General features: G+C 42.6%; 1 protein-coding gene across 3 annotated transcripts in view; it reads left to right on the forward strand.

Moving 5' to 3' along the window:
- Nucleotides 1-5,704: 5,704 nt before the first annotated feature.
- The window catches only part of LOC126866326 (extracellular sulfatase SULF-1 homolog), a 78,218-nt gene continuing 59,593 nt past the window's right edge, over nt 5,705-24,329 (forward strand). Inside the window, exon 1 of one of the 3 annotated variants that reach the window (XM_050619780.1) lies at nt 5,705-6,160. The gene's annotated coding sequence lies outside the window, so the exon portion shown is untranslated. The remainder of the gene's footprint in view (nt 6,161-24,329) is intronic. The other 2 variants (XM_050619781.1, XM_050619778.1) reach the window with 2 other exon arrangements.

Consider the following 24,329-nt stretch of genomic DNA (forward strand, 5'->3'; position numbering starts at 1 on the left):
TGATCAACTTCGTACGACCATAATCTACGTCCATCTCATTTTGTAAGAAGAATTTTCAACGATCGCGTCGCGGGTATACACATTGTTGCATAACGAGTCGGGTGATTCTTCTTGTCCGGTTGCGCTCCAACTAGATAATATTATAATTCCGATAAGCGTGACCACTTGCTGAAAACGCATTCCACGGCGAGATTGAAGAATCGCCCGCGTCATTTATAGTGCATTTGAAGGGCCGATTGCTCGTAATGGGTGTCGCGTGGGCCCTGACAGGGCGCACGTGGTCGTCCTGTCTCGAAGACAGGAAAGAGAGGAATGGCCAGCCAACGATCGAAAGAAGAAAAGAGAGGAACGAACAGATTGGCAAGAGCAAGGGGCTGGTAAGACTCGGTAATTCTTAACGATAATCATCGCATCCGGGATATGCCGTGGCTTTGTCGTCGCGGTTGAAAACGCCGCAAGGGTGAAGATGACCTAATCGTTGAGGAGACAGGCCGCTAACGACTCCGGCCACGGAGGAAATAAGGCGGATAGAGGCCTCCTCCTTCTCCTCCTCTTCCTATACTTTCGCGCGACGGTTACGCTTCGTTTTAATCAAGCCGCACAGTTTAATTTCACGCGGGCGTCAGCTTTGTATAAATAGCCAGATGATGGCTACGATGATGAGTACTTGGAACAGATTGCCAGCAGCGTCAACGTTTCTTTTTCCCTCGTTTTCTTTTCGATTGAAACGACCAGTCCATCAAAAAATGCGTTACAACGAATGAATAGTACACGTTAATGAGCCAAAGGGGATATACCACCGTGTAATCGACGAACTTCAACGACTTCCTGTCTGCGGAGACCGAAGGAACAGGTGACCTAATTCAGTGTAAAGTAACTCTTGCTGTTTATCCGCCGGTGGTCCGCTAGTAATTCGATCTATCTATCGGTAAATGAGACGAGCAGGACTCGTCTAACGTGGGATTAGCACGTGAGCAGCCTAGTACTTTTTAGTTTCGATCGAGCAGGACGGAGGGGATGTTTCGATTGGGGTGAAGATGAATGGCTCGATTCGATTAACCAATACAACACGAGTCACCTTATAAAGTGGCTTTACACTATACAAAAAGCAGGATAACAAAATATAACTAATATAAATATAATATAAAGAAACGAAGGAAAAAGAAGAAGAGAACAAATAACGTACAAGGGGACTGCCAGATAGGATTAAAAACGAAAACCCAAACCACTGGACGCTGCATCGCGAGTTTCTGACTGAACGTATTCATTGCAGATCTCGATAGTTCATTCTCGTCTCTTGCAAATGTATTCTATTCTTATGGAAAGAAAGCGAAACGAACGTTGAGATGAACATGCCAGATACCCCCGATGGAAGCTCGCACGCTCTCTGGTCAGGTAGGGAAGAAAGAGAGGAAAGCGAGGGTAAATTATTGATGAAAAACAGGAATTCGTCGCGATGCGATGGGACGACCGATTGGAAGTTTTCACGTGAAATTTGCATTGCGGATTTAACATGCACGTTACTCGGCAGCCGTTCATCTCTACTTTGTCCCTGCATTATGTATGACACACAGCAAGCTCCTCGAGCTGCAGCTCTGTTACGGATTCGAAAGTGTAGCAGACTACTCGACACACATTCCCCTGTCTAACCTACCCCGTCCTTATCTCGTGTACTACCTTTTAACGTACTATCAGCCAACATTCTTGCATCCTCGTGGTTAATGATAAAAGCAAGAGTTTCCCCGGGTGAGAATGTCTCGACGAACGACACCGGGACATTGGTTTTTCCAATAAACTCCTGAGAACTCGGCCATGAAATACACGTTGTAATATGTAGGTGCTGTTTCATGGAGTTCTGAATAGAAAAATTAACAATGAGAATCCTGCGAATGTACAATTTTATTCATGAGAATCATTGCACGTAGCAACTTGGAGTGATACATTCTTTACATTCTACAGATTCTTCCTCTTGGAATCATAGAGAACGATGCCATTATAGTGTATATTATAGTGTGTATCGTGATTGAAATATTACACTAGTTTGATCTTGAAACCACCTTGACATTCCCATCAATTGGCAATTTTTCTTGAATCTTGAATCGATCTCTTCAGGCTCTTGACAGATCTCATTACATATATACCGGGATATCGTCCATCAAAATACGCGTTGATGACATAATTGTGATGCGTTTATAATCTTAATAAATCCATTGAAGTATCCTGTTAACACATCGATGTTTTCAAACGTTCATCAGGATCAAAGCGATCAAGTAGTTTTCAAGCGGTTCGTGTAATTATCCAATAACAAACGTGTCCTAAGCATCATTATTACGTACCATAGGGACACGTTTACGCATGATCTACGAGACTTTAATTATGCCCCCGGGGAATCGAAAAGGAATAGACGCGTTAGACGAAAGCAGTCGCGTGAGCAGCTGCCTGTCAGGTCGTTGTGACTCCAATAGAACAGAATAATTATGTGGCAGGTCGGAACGAGTCGCTTAGTTGCTCGTTTTTGACCAAACTCGTGAACTTACCAGAAGAAGATCGCTGACTGTTTGCGCTCACGCTGCACGGAACGTGCGCATGCAATCATAACAATGTGATGGAATTACATACTAAAGCGATAAATATTATTCCTTTTCGATGAGAATGAAACTTCTTGGTATCCGTTATTCAGATATTTCCATCTCTGTAGGTTCCCCTTGGAAACTTTTACTCGTCCGATAATAATGGGTTGTCGCAGTGAATGCGAGGGGAACTGTGCTGCTTCGATCGTGTATTCTAACTAGCGAAGCTAAAGTGTAATTTAATATAGGAGACTCAGGCCAAAATTTATAGTTCAATGTGCATCCTTTGTACATCAGAACGTCCATCAATTTCCCGAAATTTCTATGTTCGGTTTGATTATTTTCAAGTGACACTCTGGATTGCAATCGAGTACACAGCAACTCGAAGTTTAGGTACTTCTCTTTACTTTGCGTCCCAGCGTTTGTACATCGAAGCATTTATAAATCGAATTTATCACGGTTTCCATTTTCAAGCAGCAAAACTGTTCTCAAAATTGCAATCGATTGCAGAAACGTTAACGTTCGGTCTCGCGTATAAGTTTGCCCTTTCACGGTATATTTCGTCGGTTTCCCCACCTGAAGAGGAAGAGGCCTGAGCGTGCAGCTTCTACGAAAACGCATAAACATTTCACCTGGACCGCCCACTCGAACCAGTCTTCGCAATATCGCAAATATTCTGGCGCCATCGAGTTTCGAGCCTCGAGTCTAAATAAATAGCCGATCGACGAAGACTTAGTTATGCATGCGACTCGGTCAAAGCGAGTACGATGCCCAGTGTGTTCGGCTGGCTGAATACTTGAGAACGACGGCTGGCCGGTCTGAACAAGTGGCCTCTGCCTTTTCGATGGCCGACGAGAGCTATGATTTGTTTCTCGCGAGACGACACGCGGATAGACTGTTGAAGGAAGGTCCAAGACGAGTGGCAAAAAGAGGAGAATGATTTCAGCAACGTCGAGTGTTTAAGGGTGCCGGACTCTGGAGGAGCTTAAGCACTTCCTAAGTTTTGATTACAGTCGACGTTGAGCTATAATTACTCGAGGTTAACGCGTTGCAGCTACTGACGCATACGTTGCGTCGTCTTAATTATTTAAGGTCCAAGTTGTGGTTACAGTATGAGTATCCTGATATACATGTGACTGTTCTGAATGAAATATTTAACTATCTGTGCGAGTACACTCATAAGAATCTGTGTGCATATTTGATAGCTCTGACGTATTCGTTAAAACGACAGTTTAGCCTTAATTGCTCGACTCTTAGACAGACGCAAATGATGGGGATTTTGTCTTCGTGCATTTTTAAAGAGACAATCTGCGAACAACGAAATTACAATGTTTCTAACGTGAAAATTATGCATTTTCTGGAAAAGAACGATCCCTGTTTTAATAGCAACGAAGAGCGTAACGTAATTCTAAAAACTATTCTAGACCATAAAATCCTATCGAAGGAGATTAAAAAAAAAGAAGGAAGATATTCAGCTAGGGGATGAAAGACATTAACGGAAGACAGGAAGCGTACCCGTATCGAAGATAGCGCCTAGGTTAATATTTGCCATGGTCTGTTGTCGGCGCGCACGCCATAAGCGAGTCTAGAACACACGGGTCTAAATCCTGGTTAAAAGCACTGATAAGCTTTAGGGTGACACGCACTATGCAGGATTCTCCGAATTTGCCGTTATCAGCTAGGGTTTGGGATCGTTCGATTCCAACTATGCCATCATCCTCGGTCGTTAGACAATCTGTAACGAAACTTTCCTCTCGAATTTAGGCCAATAAACGTGATAGTCGTGACAGGTGGAATTTAGGCGACGATACGCTATTCGTAATAACCTGGGACTAACGCGTTACGGCACAGGTGCTGGTTTGCAACGACTGGTAAGGTAAATGACAGGGTAAACGCGGTAAAGGTACACTAGCATTCTGGTATAAAAGGCTGGTACGGTTACATCGTTCGCTCCCTCGAACGCGAACGCGCATATATGTGGAAAATTTATCGAATCGTTTGCGAGTCTGGCTTTCGATCGTTTTTCCAGTCATGTTTCGTATGTTGGATCTTTACGATTCTGACGATTCGTTTATTGGTGACACGGAAGAGTGACATAGTTTTGACGTAGCGTTTTACAGCCGTCGTATATTTCTTTTTTTTTTTTTCACCGTAGATATTTTACGAGGTGATCGAGGAACGCTTCGGGGGAGAAGTAGGTGGTTCTTCGTTCTAAATTTGCATTCCCATTCGTTGCATTCAGGCGCACTGCGCAACGTTGGGCTGCAAGTTGCAGGCCTTGTGTGAACGACCCCGGGCCTCATACGAAATGTAAATATTTACACGTGAGAGCAGCTGTCAGTGAAGGGGAGTATTCGCTTTTTCAGGTAATGGCCCCGATACCATGGAGGCGCCTTGCCTGCTACACCCGCGATACGTTATCCTGCCACCAGCAGATATTCTTCTCGCTCTTTTTCCACGAATCTTCGGTCCAAGCTGTTGGGATTATACGCGCGTTTGAATGAAATGAATTGGTTAATTAGTTGTGCGTTATCGAACACATGATTGGATCGGAGAATCGATTTAATTCAAGCTATATATAAGGTGGTTCATAAATGCACGTCGATACCACTGGAGATGAATCTACGCTCTGAAATAAGCAAAAGAAATAGGAACATATTTTCTACGTACGTGCTTTATGTGCAGTAACATGTATCGAGGGACGGAACGAACGCTGAACAATTCCTTTAACCATCCATAATTCCAAACCTGAGGTACGTGAGGGAAATTGAAATATACTTAATAAAAGAGAAAGTATAGATGGTATAGGAAGCATAGACAGAATATTCAGACGATTTTGGAGCTGAACCAATAAATGACGATCCAAGATTCAACAAACACACCATCAACCCAATTATCATTCTGCCTTCATCCATCAAGTTACGAATGAAACCAGAAGCAGCTCTTTACCAATATTTAATTATAAAGAAAGCCACAGTGAACCTTCGAATAAAAATTCGAAGAAATTCATTGGAAAGCTCCAAGAGCAGAGTTCTAATTGACTGCTACTTAACACCCCACTATGGAGACGACCTCTCTCGATCCTGCAAACTCGATCAACTACAGTAGGAGAACAACAGGCGGATCAGGCGGTACCAATAGGGTGAAACGTGATTTTTCTACGCCGTGCCCCTTCCACGGACCGATCGGCACTCGTGGAAGATACACTTGGCGCGGCTTGCCGGTCCGCCAGGCGACGGAGTAGTTTTCTGGCGCTGGCTAGCGGAGCAGCTGTTTCCAGACTGGAGCGGCGGCCTGGCTGGAAGTTCAGTCTCGTTGCGACCGTCGCCGAGGTCGTGTCGTAGCCTGCCGTTTTTGCGGTCGCGCTCTTTGCCTTCCCGCCACGTGCGCTTCTTCCTCTCTCTCTCTTTCTCTCTCCTTCCTCTCCTTCGTCTCAGTCTTGTCTCGTCAGCCGATACGTCTCGAAACCGGCTCCCGTTCGGAACTCTCCATCCGCGGCAAACCACGCGACGTGCACGTCGCCCCAGGATCCAGGAACGCTTCTACGAACGAAGAGGAACCGAAGAGGATTCTGTTTCATTAAGACGCCAGTGAGTAGCAAAACTTGATTCCCTTTCTACTTTCCTTTGTGAACGATTGAAATTTGAAATCAGTAGGTAAATTTGTAGGATGTGTTAGGATGATAAGTTGATAAGTTAATCACGTACTTAGGATTGTTGCAATTTGGCGAAATTGCAGGATTTATTATAGGATTGTTGGAATTTGGTGAATATTTGTTTTGGGCTTTTTAAACTTTGGATTTTGAAAATTTTAGTAGAAATTTTGTGAGTTTAGGTTGTTGAAATTTTGCGAAACTGAAAGATTTTTAAATCTAGGATTATTGAAATCTGTTGAGATCGATAAATTGCTGAACTTAAGATCGTTGAAACTTAAAGAAGAAACGTTTTCATATAGATATAAGAAATTTCGATGCACTTGTATTATTGATTTACATATTTGACATAATTTTTATAAAATTCTAATATTTTGATTTATTCGATGTATCGTTGATTTGTATCGATTGATCGTGCAATGATACATTACCAAGCAGTTTATTGCTCAATTCATCAAATATCGATATAATACACCGTTCCCTCCAAATCAAGTAGAAAAATACACACAGTAATTTGCAATTCATTCTATTCGACACGGATAGAATTAGCTTAAATTACGACTTTGTATTTTATCTTGAAGCGTCATCGACGGTGTTCCAAAGAAAAAAATACCTTCCAACAGATACTCAAACAAACCGACTATCATCGATTCTTCTGTTTAATAATCTTTGGTATTACGTAAATCGCCTCCGGTTTACGCGGTTCACGCGAACAGTTTCGAAACTATGGCGCGCATTGTTCCGCTACTGAAGTTTCCGGCCGACGAATTCGCGGCTCTCCCACCGGAAACAGTGGTCCCCTGCGGTAGAATCGGGCGATACAGGCCTGTTTTAGTTCCAATCTCTTGGTCACTTCGTGGAATTGCAAATAAAAAAACAAAAATCAAAAAAAGAACGTCAAATGCACGTGTTCCGAGGGTCGATATGCAGTCTGGAGCGAATATAAGTTAGTTGTAGGTCTCTGGAGGACCGAGTTTCGAATATTTTACGGGAGGCGCGTTTTATTTCGCGCCGACCAAAGGAATTCGACGCGCTCCGGAATAATTTTTCGATGGAACGTTGGTTTCTTCGTGGAGAATCTTTGTTCGAATATCCTGAATGCGTTGAAATACTTCAGTTTGGAATGTGCTGTAGCGAAACGGAATCGAAATTGTAGAAACTACCCGAATTCGATTTTGATACGATAATCGCGTTACGGCTGGTATTTCGAGTTGGTGATTCAATGGAAGAGCGTGCCATTATACGTTCGACGATATAATAAAATTATTCGAGAACATAATGGATGGGATGTTCCGCGGACGAAAGTGGCAATGGTTAGAGGCAATTACTCTATCAAAGCTTTGTCGTGTGTACATTAAAAATCTCTATACCGCTCGTTAGACGATACAACAACGTTACCGTGTAACTGCATGGAAATCCGATCGCTTTGAATCAGCGATGTTAAATGAACGTGGGCTGAAAGACTAGTAGCGTAGGAAATATATTCCAAAACACTCTCGATGCTTTGAATAATCCAATCTAAATATGAAAACTCCGAGAAATAAACTTTGAACACCTGAGCAGCTATTTCTCAAACAAAAAGGTTGACGCATTTCTCTCTGACTATGACAAGTTACTCCGACGGCCAACGACTTTATAACATTCACTGAAACCGTAAAGAAATTTTCCTCGGCACCTGTCAGTTTACATTAAACATTTTTATCGCGTACACCGATCGATCTATAATCAGCAATTCCTCGTCGATCATCGACTTTCATTGAATGACCGCTCGACGGTGCGTGTGGCGAAAGCGGCGACAAACGCTAAAGGTCGATCGTGTAGGAATTGGTGTAGCGTAGAACCGATCCACGAACATAGACACCTGCGTTCTAGAGTTCGCAAGTTCGATGAGATGACTAACGACTCATTGTACGTTCGCTCGTAAAAGGAGCGGCCCATCTAGATCGCGTTTCTCTTTTCTTCTTTCGTTTTATCCCTGGCATCGTAGTTTGCGAGCGTTGCAGTAACCCGACCCATCCAACGGTGTAATTGTTTCACCTCTGACATGTGTTTTATGCTAAATTAGTTCCCGATATGGGACAGCATCCTCTGTGACGTGACTCAGACCCGACTATCAGAGAAGCTTTCCTAAGTAGGATACACTTAGAACTCCCTAAAAGTGATCTTTTCATTATTGCTGTTCTCTAAGCACTCTAATTAGTGCTCTATTACCATACTCGTACATCGAATTAGTGTCCTATGCACAACGGACTTGACTCTAAGAACGGGTCTCAAAGAGGCATCCTTGAAGCATGGCTCAAAGGAGTTTCACGGAAATTTGTAGACCTCGAAAGGACCTTCTATAGCAAAAGAAGGAAAGTTTCCCCATTGAGAGATTAAAACGAACCATCCATCCATTGAATAGAAATTTCTCCAAATTCTTCTTCTATTCCTTGAAACGGACTTATGGTGCATCGACTAAAAATTTTACGAAATTCCTTTTCGTTTCTTTAATCTCAGCGTAGACGTTTCTATATATTTTTGTCAATTTTGTATTTTTTTAGAAATTTATCCTCCTGATCTCCATTCTTTGGATATTATCGGACGTCGAAACTTCTTCGTTGCTTCAAAATTACTTTCGCGCCTAATTATAAGAGATAAAACTTCGAAAGAGATAAATAGCCAATGGACGAAAAATTTTTCTGATTCTATAAATTTCCGTGATCAGGTGGTGCGTCTTTTTAAGATTTCCCTATATAAGGCTCGTAAAAGGGGAAACGAAGGATGTTCTAATTGAAGTGGAAACGAACGTGGCGTTCAATGTTCGGTCGCGTTCGGCATAAAGTTTGTTCGCGCGAAATGCCAGTAAATTCGAAATCCACTGGCGAACGAGGCAATCGAGCGTGTTCTCGCTCGCTCAGAACGAATCGCGAATACATCCAGAGCTTGGCTCGATTCGTGCGAACGTGGAGTGACATTAACGCGAAACGAGGGCAGCACGATGTGGGCGAAGATGGACGTTCGTTATCGATGTGATTTGTTGGCGGTGGTTGAAACGAGGGCGTCAGGTAACTGGGGATTCAGGTAGGAAGCCAGTCAGTCTCTCCCTCGCGAACCTACATAAAATGGTAGAATATCGTTCTGGGTTATTGGCTGAGATAGTTTGCGAACTCCGTTGATGCTAGTTTCAGCGGAGTTACGCTGCTGGAAATGATTAAGCGTCGTATTTCTATTCGAAATGCCAGTTGATTAATTGCTGGTTAGCGGTTCGTGATGAAAATAGTTAAGTGTTGCGTTTCTATTCGAATACGATTGATTAATTGCTGCGTGCGACGGTGTTGGTAAGGATGGAACGTTTTCAAAGAAGATTCGGAATATGTAATTCAGAAACGAAGAAGTTTAGCGGTGTGTCTGTGCCGAGGATAATACCACCCTTCTTGGTTAAAATATCCTATTTATCATTTCGAAACTGAAGGAAACTGAAATTTTATCATTCGCTTTGTGCCATCTTTCGACTTGAAACACGTAGTCGTTATTTCGTAATTGCTTATATAATAATTTTAACAGGTAAAAACCTCGAGGTATTTCGAATATCTCGACATAATATATCGAGAACCGAGAAATGCTAGGGAAGGTACAATAGACGGGTTTAAAACTTATGTAAATTTTCTCATCTTTTAGGAGGAATTTTGTTCTTATTTACCTGCTAAACCGACATATTTATTATAAAGGTATTATTTCGAAATGTAATTTTGCTTGCTCGAAGACCGTATAATTATAAATTGTTCTGCATATATGACGCATTTTATGTTGCAAGACAGTAAACGATCGGCTTGTAGATTGTTTATTTTGACGCGTCGCTGAAAAGAGAACGTGCGTGGGTGGCTACTTTTTCCAGAACTTTTGTTTACCGTCCAACGAGTTTATCGATGGAATGTTCGTTAAAGATTCTGTGAAAGAAGATTGCGTGAATATCGTAAAAGAATCATCGGCTCGAATTAATAATCGAACGGTGGCGAGGAAACTCGAAAGGAACGGTTTCGAAAGTAAATGAAACAAAAAGCAATCATCGGAAACGATCGGCGCGCGGTGAAATTCTACCTAATCAAATGTTGGATTCGCGATGAATGTGTGAAATAAAAATAAAAGTGTATTTGAAATAAGCGCGCAACGCGGAATCGACCCGGTCGAAAAAAAGAGCAGCCACTTCGCTGCTTCGTTCATTACCTGTTGTTTTTTTTTCAGCTACGTAAGCATTCGATCGTAACGCGGAATATTTTGCATGTGTTTAATTCCGCATCGTTCGATTAATCACGCGAGAAAATTCATCGCGTAATAATGCAAAATTGAAAATTTATGGCACAAAGTTCCGCAAACTTATAGAAAAATAATTTTAAAAATCCACTCGCCTTTCTTATATATATTTTCAATTATTTTTTACCGCGTGTAAAATGACTATGCATAAAACTAGTAAAAGCAAATATTAGGAAACATGGCACTATACATTTAAATTTTCGAAAGCTCAGTAATTGAAACATTTTGCAATTTCTCCGAATTCTATAATTTTTCCCTCGTGTAATAGGTACGCGTTTGAGAATACTCGTTTCTCGAACAGCTTTCGCAAACTCATCGAAGGCGATTGCGACGGATCTCCGAAAAAGGAGTAACATTACCAAACAGAAGTTGATACCAGCTAAAAGTTATGGGGTGGTGAAAAACTTATCGTGGAATTTCGTGGACGTGGCCAGAGTGAGTTGCTTCTGCCTTCGATAATATTGATCTTGTCTGGTTGGCGATAAAAGTTTCGCGATTTCTTCTGCTTCGAGTTTTCAGTTTCCGATGCCAGAAATATCAAGTTGTTTTCTTCGAATAGCATCTTAAGTTACCCAGGATGACTTTCCATCATTTGCCTAGTAGTCCACCAAACAAGAAAGTAGAATAAGCGATCGATTGTACTCCAAATGATAACTCCCTGGCAATTTCGTATCATCGTAACAATCGTATATTTTAAGATTCGTTTGGTATTGTTACCCGAACAACAATATCCACTCGAAAAGAAAAGAAACACGGTATACGTTATGGAACGTTCTCGTATAATGTACATTCGTACCAGTTATCCATTAATCCTTATAACGATAATTTTTCACAAAATACCGAGCAAGATTATCTTTACAGAAACCTATAAACTGGTCGCGATAAATTATCAACGACGTTTCTTTGCGAACGTGCAGTTAGTGTATACGTTGAATATCGTAAATTTAATCGAAGTACACCGTGAATCGGATACCTTTAATCCAACGAGAAGCAGAATCGAGTCCCGCGTCTAGATGCACCGTGAAAGATTACTTAAACGTTTCATGGTTTCTAAATTGGATTTACGTGAACTTCCTATTAATACGGTGCGGTGTGACGCGGCGAAAGGCCGCTGAGGTTAAACGCCATTTATTTACGGAACGATTGTTAAGGATCCAGATATCGTACGCATGTTCGGCGTTTATCGGCGAATAAGTTTCTCGGGCTACACTAACGACATGGCACAGGCAAGTTTATACCCTCATTTCAGATAGAACGATCGCTACTTCCACGACGATAGTCAGTAGGCATCGAGCAGGTATTGAATAGTATGCGTAAAAGTTAATAGCTTGCGTGTATAGTGTACGTGTGTGTGGCGTACGTGATCGATCACAGATGAGTTTATAGAGGTTTTTATGTCACAGCGTTGTACGTATGGGGGCCGGTAATTCTGTGTAGTTAGGAACTTTTGCTATTAATATTCGTCGAGTAGAAAATTCTTATAATTTTTGTGCTCGCGAGGGGAAACAGGTAATCTTGAAATCTCGATGCTGTTACATAGCTAGTTAATGAAATATAATATAAACAATTTATTAACAGTTGATGAATTGCAGATATTTAGATGTGTAAAAATGTGCAGAATGCATATATTATGTAAACATATACAAAATATGCAAAGCAAACTCGTTATACTTGTTACACTCGTTATACTCGTTATACACGTGTTGTAGTATTTAGAAGGTAAGACAGATCTGTATAGAGGTTCCATTTCTTTGCAATTTGCATAAATAACAATCTAATAATTGAATATTACAAAAATACTAAAAATGCCTCGAGCAAATTTTAGAAATTCTTAGCAAAGTGACGTGGTTGAGAGAAGGAGAGAACGAGATGCAAATGAAATGAATGAAAAACTGAGTTTGTGGATCTTGTCTGGTGAATCATCACAACAGGACCTTCGAACAGGACTTAGGTAAATATTTTCACAGTCAATTTATGATTCCTAGATAGAAAAAATTCGTTACTAATAATAACGACTCTTAGCTATTTAACATTCTCCGTTCGAAGATTCATCGTCGAAGAGGTTTTGTGTTTTCGCTCGGATTTATCGTAGAAGGCAATTCCCTGGTGACAGAAAGAAAGTTTTGTAACGCGAAATAGTCTCTCTTAACCTTCTCTAAACTTCACCCTCACGACACACTAAGTGGCGGTAAAAATAGGCACTTGTACGTACGTGCAAACGCACGCACTCAGCCATGCTAAAGCACGCACTCTCCAGCTCCGACTTTTCATACGTTGCAGTCCACACTTTTCCCTCTCGACGAAAGAAAGCCCCGTCACATGTACCGCGGATGGACTTTGGATCTAAACGCAACGACGCGGAGGAACAACGTTTTGCCATTTTCTTTCTGGCAACTTGTCAATTGTGCCCGGCAAAATGTCTGTGGATCATGAAATATATTACCCAGATTACCGTCCAAAAATCTGCTTCCAAACAATCGAACAACTTCCGTCGTAGTCTGCGTGGCGCCATTTCAATCCACTTTCAACCACCTTTATATTTTCTAAATTAAATTAAACTTGGCCGCTTTCCATTATCTTTTATCTTTCTACATCTCGTTTTACATATTGTTTAATCGTGCTTTTACACTTTGTTTTGCAACATTCATTTCCTTATCTAAGTCACCTCGACGTTTTTCTTTCAACGATGAATATCGCGGAACACGTTTATCGTTAACGATGCTTCTCGATAATAGTCGATAGGAAATGGCTCAAGAAGCAACCCGGACGGCAACTCGTTTAATTCCAGTCATTTCCTGCGAATAAAAAAGAAAATATTATTTTTAAGCTGGAGGCTAATCGATTCGAGAGAGTCGGTGGATCTTTCGTTGGGAGAGCGAATCGAGCGTCGCCTCTGGTTCAATCCTCCGACGTTATTTCTTCGTACGTTCGTTCTTATCGATTCTATTACACGGCCAGATATTTTGAGCGGCACGATATTGCGCGATCGATATCGATAAACCGACCGCTCCCGGCTCATTATTGAGCCGATGGATCTATTTATAGGCGGCCAGGTATCTTGATCTTTGGCCAAGTCGTCGGGTAAACCGATCGTCAGCCCCGTGTTTGCTCATCTTCAGCCACTGCGCTTTAGCGGACCGAAGAGGGTTCTTCAGGCTGATTGCATCGTATCGCCCCGGGATCGTTATATTGTCGTAACGAACCACATCAATGGCGGACGTCTTTATCGTCTTGGACGATTGGAAAGCCGGATCAGAACCACTTGGATATTCGTGGCTCTCTTCTAGTTCGTTTTGCGATCTAGGAAATTATTGTTCATAGAAGTTAACGTAAGAAGCGTTTTCAACGACGCAGGGAAAATAAATTTTTCGAAAGATGAGTGATAGGTTCCAAGGTGTTATTACTATCTCAAGTACTGCCATGAAAATGGGAAGTTTATTTCCCTTGTTTGCATTGCATATAAGTAGTATATGCGATCCGACCTTTGCTAGTTCTCCCACTGAATTTCAAGGCGTTGATCAAATATACTATATAGCTAGTAGATCTATGACGGTTTTCTTAGAAATTACGATTCGCGTACATCCGTACGAGAAACTCTGTTCCTTCAAAAATCCACGAATCTTTACCGGATGAAGATTAAAACATCAAGAACCACGGACACCTCTATGCCCCTTCTTAATTCGTTCAGCGCGCTTCAATTCGAAATTCGATATTTTATGCAGATTTGCGGCTGACCAGCGGCTGGTTAAAACCGTATTACGGCACCGTAGGTGTTAGATTCCATTTGATGGTTCCCATGCTCGTAACTCAGCCGTGGACCGCCCATGGTGAGCCATTGTGGCCGCCGTCAGGCCAATATCCATTCGGCTCGTCTCCTCGCTCGCGCTTCTTTTCGCTGGTCGTTGCACGCCGCGTTTCGCGTAAATGAAATTATCAGCTTTTGCCAGTCGGTTACCACCGTCCGATTTCGTGAATCGTTTCGGGAATCTCTGTGTCCCGTCAGCAAAGATTTAGAGCCTTCTTTATTGGGAGAGAACGAAGAAAACGCATCCAAGAGACGATAAGATAAATCACTGGCGAGGAAGAATATCAAAGGGATCGTAAAACAAGACGTCAGACGATCGTTCGATAGAAATTGAAAGCCTAGAGGATTTTAAATGGTCGGCAATTAGAATGTTGAGCATCGATCTGGCCGACGAACTCATCGATCACCGGCGGAGAAGCACGTTCGATAATTCACGGTTATCAAATCGGCAGGAACGCGTGTCGCCAAGTTCACAGCGATTAATCACACGAGTCAGCCGCGTAACGTATTCCCGCCGCGTAGCCGCGATTCATCTTCCTGGTTGCCGGCTTTCCGTGCGCGCATTCCTCGCACGAATTACCTCGCGTCTTCGACCGTCGACCAAGGTCGCGTTCTCCTCTTCGTTCGAGTTTCTCCCTTCGTAATTACGCGCGTAATTTCGTTCGAGTCCGCGCAGCAACCAACTACGGCGACGGCGACGGCGACGATCGTTGACCCTCGACGCGCGAGGAGTTCGCCCGGTTTTTGAAACCGAAAAATTCATTTCGTAGGCAAGAAAGGGACGAAGTGCGGCAGCGGCGGTCGTTAGGTCGTGCGACACATCGTCTCGTGCCGCAGCCATTTCGGAGTAAGAATCTTAAGTACCTGCAGAGTCGGGGCCCACAGCCACTCGAGCGAGACGTCGCTTCATTTTGGCACCCAGAATCCTGCACGTTGCACCCCCTTAGCTTTTTGTGCCCGCAACGAAGGTTTTCAAGTGGCAGCGCGACCATCTCGCCCTGGCGAGATTCTAAATGGCTTTCACCGGGCTGCCAAGGGGGCTGCTTTTCGTCTGGGAACGCCAACACCCTGCTCCGTATTTAATGTCTGCCTAATATCGTGCATCTGCTCCGGTTTTCCATAGCGAACACGATGACATTTTGTTATCTGGCTCGCTGGTCGCATCAAGTATGGTATATCATAAGTGCTATATACAATACATATTAGTGTGAAGGGATGGTAGAGAGCGAAGTAGGTAGCGAGAGAACGAATTGGCTCTCCCTTGCGATGGATTTTATTTTTCTTCCAGCTATTGTCGACTCCTGCCCCTTCCTCGACACGTCCACTGGTCTCGTTTTCGCACCTGCTCCTCGACTCGACCCATACTTCTTACGAACTCACGCCAATTGGTAGACTATCAGGAAGCATGTGTTTCTCGTTCCAGTTCTAGTTTCGCTGTATGTGGTTTCGTGATTTACGGATCGAGGAATGTGGGAGAGGTTCCTCGAAGAAAAGGATCATGTAAAATCAACCGAGCTGCCAGGCATTTTCCAGGTAAACGTAATTTCTGGTGGAATGTTCATCGAGGAATTCGATAGACCTGGCTGCGAACAAAAGGCAGATTTATTCCTAAGCTTGTCAAAGGTCGCGTCTATCTACCAACTGGTGTGTTCCCTTTTATTCAGGTAGCATACCTTTCGTGTTATGAAACGTGGGCACAAAAAATCAGATATAACAAGTATCGTGAGAAAAATCAATCTTGGAAAAGTATTCTAAAATAGGTTGCATCGTTGCTCGCAATTAAATCGTAACTTAACGAATTGTTTATTGTCTGAACAGCTTTAAACTTCAATAACGAAGCAGAATTGTGCTCGCCCGAAGCTTCGTTTGCGCATTTGCACGGCCATGTCTGAGAGTTATTGTCCATTGTTTGTCGGCACGGCTCGTAACAAATCCTTTTCCCTGTTCAGCCGCTTTTCTTTCTGCCTTTCGCAGATCTTTGGTTGTCTCGTGTTGACACTTGTTTATTTGTCACGGGTATTACACGTGGACAGTAATGGATACACGAGCCCTGAACATGGAATAATAATAATAGGACCGGCGGCGAACGAATCGAGCCTCGCCGCACGCTGTGACTAATTTCCATCCACCCTCGTAATTCATTTTTCTCTGACCGCTTCGACCCGTTCGCTATTTTACGCCTCGTTCTTCAACGTGTAAAGGCGAACCGCAATTAGATATTTCATTAACTCTGTGTTGAGGAATCGTCGGATGAATATGGCCTGAGTGGATACATAACGTTCGGTTAATAAACTCGCGTCTATAGGCAGATTAGAAGATCTCATATCAAGGCCACTCCCTTCGTCTATGAATCACTCCCACTTTTATGGTCTCGCCACGTGTAGCGACTGTTACGTGTACGGACCATAAATATGGAGAGAACTTTGTATTCTTATTACCACTGATTGCTTGTATATTTAACGAGACATGACTCGAGAACCCGTAATATCGATAAGAGACGTACTCTTGATGAACTGTCTATTCGTATATAATTAACACGTTCATACGACGCAGCATGTACTTCTAAGATGCAAAAAGAGCATATAAAATTGTGACAAGATATTTCACGATAATTTACATGAAACACGCATGTAAAGTTTTACATAACACTCCGTTTATTGCAACGAGATTGTCATAACCAATGTCCGATTAAACGAGCTCTCACTGACTAAATCTACTCATCCGAACGTAAACTATTACCGAAAAAAGATGATACGTAATGAGAAAAATTGTTGAACTCTCACTACATAAACTCTAATTATTGTTCATCCCGTGACGTGTTTACTCTACTGAAACGAAACAATCAGACATCTTCTAGTGTAATGGAAATCAGATCCACAATAGAGCGTGTATACGCTATGAAGACACCATATGTTTCATCATGTGAATCCAGTTAGCCCATGTCGCCATACTGTATCAACAAAATTAACGTTCCATTTAGAAGCTACGAAAATGACGCTACTTAAACGTGGGCCGAGTTTCCCGCTAAATGGTTTCGTCAAACACTTCCAAACGCGTCCAACGCGATGTAGTAGTACTCTACTTTTAACTAAACTTTCACGTCCTCCCACGGGTTCCTTTTTTTCAATTTCCTTCGTCAGAGCGTAGAATTGTGACGAATCGCAGCGGAGATTAAATAGAAAAGTCAAAGCGTGTGTGCTCGAGCACATAGAGTCGCGTGGGCCGGGTTCGTTTCGAGGAGATTTATAAGTTAATCGGGCGTAATGGGCCCTAACGCGTCGAATTGCATCTGTTCGATGCTCTTGGTCGCATATTTCTTGTTCAAGTAAGGGTCAGCCTTTGCTAGATACGTTAAATATACGGAAGTGTGAGTCACGGGGCTTTTGTGCAGTCTACCCTTGGCTAGATCGGAATCGCTTTACGTTTCTGTCACGATAATATCTTTAATGATATCTCTTCTGGTCGCGTCTCCTGTGACCGGGGTAATCTTCCCCTAATACCGCCATTCGGGCCAGAGCAGATAAAGAAGCTTGAAAGAAGAACCATCCTCCGAGGCCTGGTGACGATCGTCCAACCCGAGATAATTAAGATCTGGCAAATGAACGGGGGCGATGAAAAATAAAAGAGGTTGTTACACTTCGAGAGCTTCTTGAGGCGCAGTTCCTCTGTATCATGTTCCAAGTCGTTATTATGACGAAATGTAATGGGGAGCTTTGTCCTTTTCGAATCTGATCGTTTCACGGTTTCGCATATTTCAAATTGCAACACCAATTTTTCTATAAATTTTTGCTATTGTTTCAACAAGCAGAAGGGTTTTTAATATCTTAAAAAAATTCTTACTGTAACTAACCAAAGCTTTACTTGGAGTGAGAAACGGTATATATCGACGATAGTTGTTTCGTACTGCTCTCAAATATATCTACAATTTTTGTAATATGGAATCGATGTAGAACGTTAAGAAGAAAAATGCAAAAATTATTTTCCTGAAGGAGATAGCGAAACTTCATTTATCACGTTCTTCGCCTGTAACCTTTCAATTTTTTAATAGTAGGAAAACATACGATGTTGCGTTGCGAGTGACCTAAAGAATGCGGCAGGGTTAGAAAAAATTGAATGAAAGATTGATATGGACAACACAGTCGTTCTCTTTGATGGACGTAGGTCCATTAGAATACCAGTGCCGCGACTTATCGTAGTAATTAATATTCCCGCAATTTATTAACGCTTTCATTGGGGCGTGTTTCAACTGCCGATGCGACACGATTATCATCCTCGCGTGTCGCAGTCTTATCTCGGCACTCTTGACGAGCTTAACCTCGCGTAGAAACGTCGTTTACAATCCATGTTTCGACGTGGTACACTCGGCTGGCTGATCGGTATTCGCGGTGTTAAAAAGGTTACCAGTGGGAATCTCATTATTTAAACGGTAATTGCGTGCACCGTATCGGCCAGGTGTGTCGCGTTCGCTTGGTTGCTTAGCACGAAACGCGTGCCACACAAGAACAGACCCCGATCGAAATCATTCCGTGAACACCAGCGAATCTCGCCACGTTTATGTTCCACGTGTTTTTCGCTCCTACCTTTTACACAGGATCGAGATAACTTCCTGTTCGATTATGCAATCGATTCAGCTTGTCTCATAACCGAGGACGCGATTATGCAAAGTGATTTTTTTCCAATGTAGTAACGTATCATGTTCTGGAGTATACACGGTGTCACAAAATGTGTGGCGGATATTTCTAAGGTCGGCTTGCGACATCGAAACAATGAATAGAGCTGGTGCGCAAAAATGTGGTTCGAGGTTTTGCTTCTTAAGATATAAAGATATAAAGATTTCTAAAGATAGAAAGAACATTGGAAATATACCACTATCGATGCATCAGCTGACGAACCTTTCAATCTCACTCGCAGATCATTTTTCATCGCACACTCGAAAGGTTCGTCAGCTGATTCATTGATACCATGTGCGTATATTCGTAGCGCAAAATAAAAATCGAATAAAATAAAATTACTTTGAAAAAAATTGGCTCGAACTCACTTTCGTAACGCCTTATATACACCGTATTATAGGCAATGGCTCGTTGTATAAACGAGTTAGAAGAGGCAACGAAGAGAATTCTCTATTGGAGTTCGATGGCGAAGGCACGGCGACGCAGAAAACGCCAAGGTATGCGGCAGATATAAAACGTTTTACGATCGATGCCGTTTCGATGCTCGTTCGAGGCGAGCTTTTTCGCGGAAGTGCATTAGCTAAAGATAAATATACGCTTAACTCATTTAAGTCCGCGTTGAATGTTAATACCGCGGGCAGGGGTGATACGGGAACACTGTCGCCGGGCAATCGTCCAATTCTCGTGCCATCCAACACTACAGCCGCCACACGGCGACCGTGAAGCTTAAAAGTGTTAAGGCTAATGGTCGCTATACTATAAACGTTTCAGCGGTGTCTAACTGTTCGGTCATTAACTTCTGCTCCGCCCGAGAGAACATCGACGTTCCTTCGACGATATCATCGTTGTCATCGTGAGACAAATTGACTGTCCCCCGCCCGATTTCGAGACTAGATAGATGAGTCGTGTTATCGCTCGTTTCTCCAGCTCCATAAATTGTAAATTCCCATTTGTAGTTTAGCTCGAAGTCGTTCGAAGCGTGTACCAGCTCGTTTTATGAATTTTCCGGTCGCGTTATCGCGAACGAATCGTGAATCGCACGAATTCATTATTCATGGGATCGGACACGCAACGACTCGCGACAAGACCAATCTACAAATCAGATCGACCCGCATCGGGACAACTTAATCAACGAGATTGGTAATTCACCGAGGCATGCAGCAGCTCCTCAACAGGGCTACGTTGATTTCCGATGGTATTTTTCGATTTCAACTCTGACATTCTTATGGAAGTCCCGACCTTTCGAATAAACGTGCAAACAGAGTCTTATCGTTTTTAAGGGAAGCCTTGAACAACCTTGAGTCACGCATCTCTCTCGGCTATGTTTAGTTAAGCATTGTTATCTAATAATAATCAAATAATTCTTGCATTTAAAAGAGTAAAAATTGCTTTGGAATCTAACCCCTTGTCTTGTGATATTTTTTATGTATATAGTATACACTGTATACACACTTAACACTGTGTTTGAAATATTATACGTAGTCTATACTCAGTAATCTGCATAACGTAAACTGAAAGTCAGAGATAAAATCGAGCTTTGATATAAACGAAGTTGAATTTTGTTCTCTAATCTATACCACGAGAGTGATTCGATATTAATTCACCTACACTTCTGTCCGAAAGTCTTACAATTCTATCGTCTATTTTTCTAGTAAAACACCAATGCTTGACATAGGTTGCGGATTTTAAACAAACTTCTGAAGATCCATTAAGATGCATTACGATAAAACGCTAAAAACACGTTAGGTCTTAACGTTGCTAAGACTTTCGAGCAGGAATACCTGTTCCCCTTTCCAATTATAAAAACCCATAAAATAACATGTGACATCCGTTCTGCAACGAAACACAAGAGACTTCTTGGTAAGAAGCACATTGTGGACCAGTAGTCGCGGATGTTAGCGTCGAATCTCGCGTCGAAAATAGCGCGTACAGCGTGTTGCGGTCGAAACGAATATAAATATCCGCAGACTTTTCCCGGTGAATCTGGAAAGTGTCGTATCGCGGTGTGATCAGCTTGTAAACTTGCAGCGGGAATCGCGGAAGCGTGGCGTTTCGCTGGAGGAACACGATAAACGGCGAGAGGGAGCGCGACGATAAGGTAATTTCGCGCGAGTCTCTTGCACGACGTGTGCCGCGACGGATTAAGCGACGTACGTTGGTATCTGCGCCGCGATACCACGAATAAATAGCTACGATAAAGGTAGCGCATGCGTGCGATAAGTCGAGTAGTAACCGCTGATTAATTGGAGAATGCTCCGCTTTGTAAACAGACGCAATTAAGAGCCATTGTCGGGTACGAAAGCAGCGGCGATAAAGTTGGAACTTCGATCAATGGGCTAATTGTACCTCCAACAGGGATAAAAAAAAAAGAGCCACGTCGTTCGCTGGTAATTGAACTTGAAAGAATGTATTGGACGATGAAGCTTGTGTCGCTCGTGGATAAACAGAGGTTAACCCTTTCAGGATCGAGCAGCGGAATTATACGTAAAAGGCGTTATTGTTTTCTCAGCGTACAAAAAATATCAAAATACAGTGGAAATACTACAGAAGTCCGCTACGCATGAAAGATGCAAAGAGAAATTCCAAAGTTGTACGATTTGAAAGAAAAAATTATTATATTGTTGTTAGATGCCTCAATTTCTTCAAATCTTGTAAAGTTGGAGAGTTTAGACGAAAGAAGAGGTAATGCACAAGAGAATACGTTGAACAAATTCCTGGAATCCCTCCTTGTAATTATTCTATGAATTTAATAGGATTCAATCATGTGAATTAACCGAGAAGAAATTACATAGGAAAGGTTAACGAGCGATTAAAACGAATAAAAGAGTAGAAATTCGAAGAAATTCGGGAAAGGTTTATCCTGGCGATCGCACAAGGGCGCGAATTCCTAAACTGCGGAAAATGTAACGAGAACCTGCATGGCCTGTATAATTTTACAGCGAAAGTTGATATGTTCGTCTAAGCTCGACCAGTTCAACGAGCTGACACAGAGAAGTATCGTTTTTCGCTGGATAAAAAAAAAATAAGTTTCCTCGGTAAATTTCGGCGCTGTCTTTTATGACCAGCGGATTAAAAGGAGATTTCGAGGGAATTGCTAGTTCGTGTAATTATTCTTTAAGCGCTGTACTATATGTATCCGAGCTTCTTCCTCCTCTTCAAACATCAAAAGAAAAATAACCAGCAGATTCTGGTTCTTCTACCTAAAACACTTCAATGAAACGTCTATTTGAAGAGTCAATAAACCCTTTATTACACGTTAAACTACCCCTACTATAATACCAAAGTTGAATTCCCATGTCCAAACAAAAATTCCTCATAAAATCATCGTACCGTCGATGCGTCCTAAAACCTGTCTGTCCAATAAATATCCATGCGAATACGACAGTCAAGCCATGCGCGATAAACATCAAAATTGTAGACAGGCTGTTTGCCAGAAATTAACATAATTGCTGACAACAAAAGAGAGCCGAAGACCGGAGTTTAAAAGCTGGACAGGGAGGCCGTTTTCCTTCCAGCAATAGAGCTCCGTAGCTAATTTTCCCCTCCGGTATCGTGTCATTGTGTTCGGAACGAACTGGTCGGGGTCTACCGGGAAAATCATAGAGACTCGATGTCCAGCGTCCGGTAAGGATGCTGGGAATATTGTACGGCCATATGTTACCAAAACGTGGTCAGCTGTTTATGACGCCGATTCGAAACGTCCCTAGTCCGTTGGGGGGCATCGATTGTCCATTTATCAATCGCCGGTTATCGGCTCTCGATCCTTCTCTCGGCCCGGTGACCAAGGGAAATGAAACGATTCAGGGAATGGTGAAAGGGGAGCGGCTCTCCTGTTTCTGAGGGATGGGTATCTGTCGCGATCGAGACCGATAAAGCCGGATCTCTCTGTGCCTGTGACCGATGGTTCCTTTCTTTCTTGTCGAGCCGGCCAGTGACTCTCCCCGAACGAACTTCGGCATTCTATTGGGGTTGCAAGAAATTTTAGGGACTAATGGAATCAATTTTTAGTCTAGTTTCAGCTTCTATTCACTTGGACTCTTTCAAGATGGGAAGGATTTTTCTTCTAATAATGAAGTCAATGATATAATGGAATGGAATATAGACAGATTTAAGATCTGAGAAAAGTAAGTTAAAGTGTGATAAATACTCAGGTGTCTAATTTAATGTACATCATTGATAACACGTCAGGAGAACGTATTAAAAACCACTTCTATGTGTTAAATCCGCTTCGATCGAATTCTTACATTCTAAGCGAGTCGAGAAAAAACGGGACCTCTCTCAAGTGGAAATCAATCACGTGGCCGTGGTGGCGTGAAAAAAAGCGTTCACGGTGCAAAGATCGCGACGCCGCAACGAATAACGTGTTTAGATGTATTTTCAATGGCTCATTTGAAAATTACACGCCATTCTCACGTCAACCGGGCTACTTGGACGTGTACTCCAAGACGTTGCGTGACCTCACCTGGCCCCGACGTCGCTTACACCAGTTTGCATCAGTCCACATCAGTTTACCTGACTCACAGCTACGAGCAGACTGCCAGCGTCGATCAGAGCGTCCTTCTCTCTCTCTCTCTCTTTCTTTCTTTTCTTTTTCCCTTTTTTCTCTCCCTAAAGCCCGCAACATAGTGAATCAGCGTTCTTTTTTACACGAGCACCTTTTTCCTCGCGAGCTTTAATCCTACGTCTGTCGCGAGCAAGACCGAATACACAACCGAGGCGAACCTTGAGGGGTCGACAAATTGATGGCCACGGACGTCAAGGTGGCCGTACGCGGCTCGTAAATCGCCGCGAACAAACAACCGGATAAATATTCCTCGGAAGCCAAGCTGGATCGATTGATTCTTTTGGTAGACGTGTTTCGTCGGGAATGAACGGCAGACGCTCGTCGATGCCGACGAAAAATATTCCTTCGAGTGGGGTGGATGGCTGTACGGGGTTGTTTTATCGATGACACGACAGCGGGGCTGACAAACGTCAACGACGTGGCGAATCCGTTGCTGACGAGAGACGTGGCTGTGTTTGAAGGAAGAAAAAGAGTGGGATGGGCGGCGGACACGTCGATAATTCTGCCGGGGGATCGATAATTCGATGTACAGCAAATAGTAATCCCGCAATTTTAGGAGAAGATTTCAATGAAGTTGTTTCGTCTAAATTCAAATGATCGGGCTTCACCATTTTCTATTAATCATTGTCAGTGTCACTTAAATATATCGATAAATTTGTAGAGAATAGATGCAGCGAGAGTAAGAAAGAAACGTTGTATCGTTGCGTATAGACTGCGAATGTTTTATTTACATTTTGAATTTACATTTCCATAAATCCACCTAAGAAATTGTAAT

This window comes from Bombus huntii, chromosome 6 (genome assembly GCF_024542735.1).
Source record: "Bombus huntii isolate Logan2020A chromosome 6, iyBomHunt1.1, whole genome shotgun sequence".
Lineage (NCBI taxonomy): Eukaryota > Metazoa > Arthropoda > Insecta > Hymenoptera > Apidae > Bombus > Bombus huntii.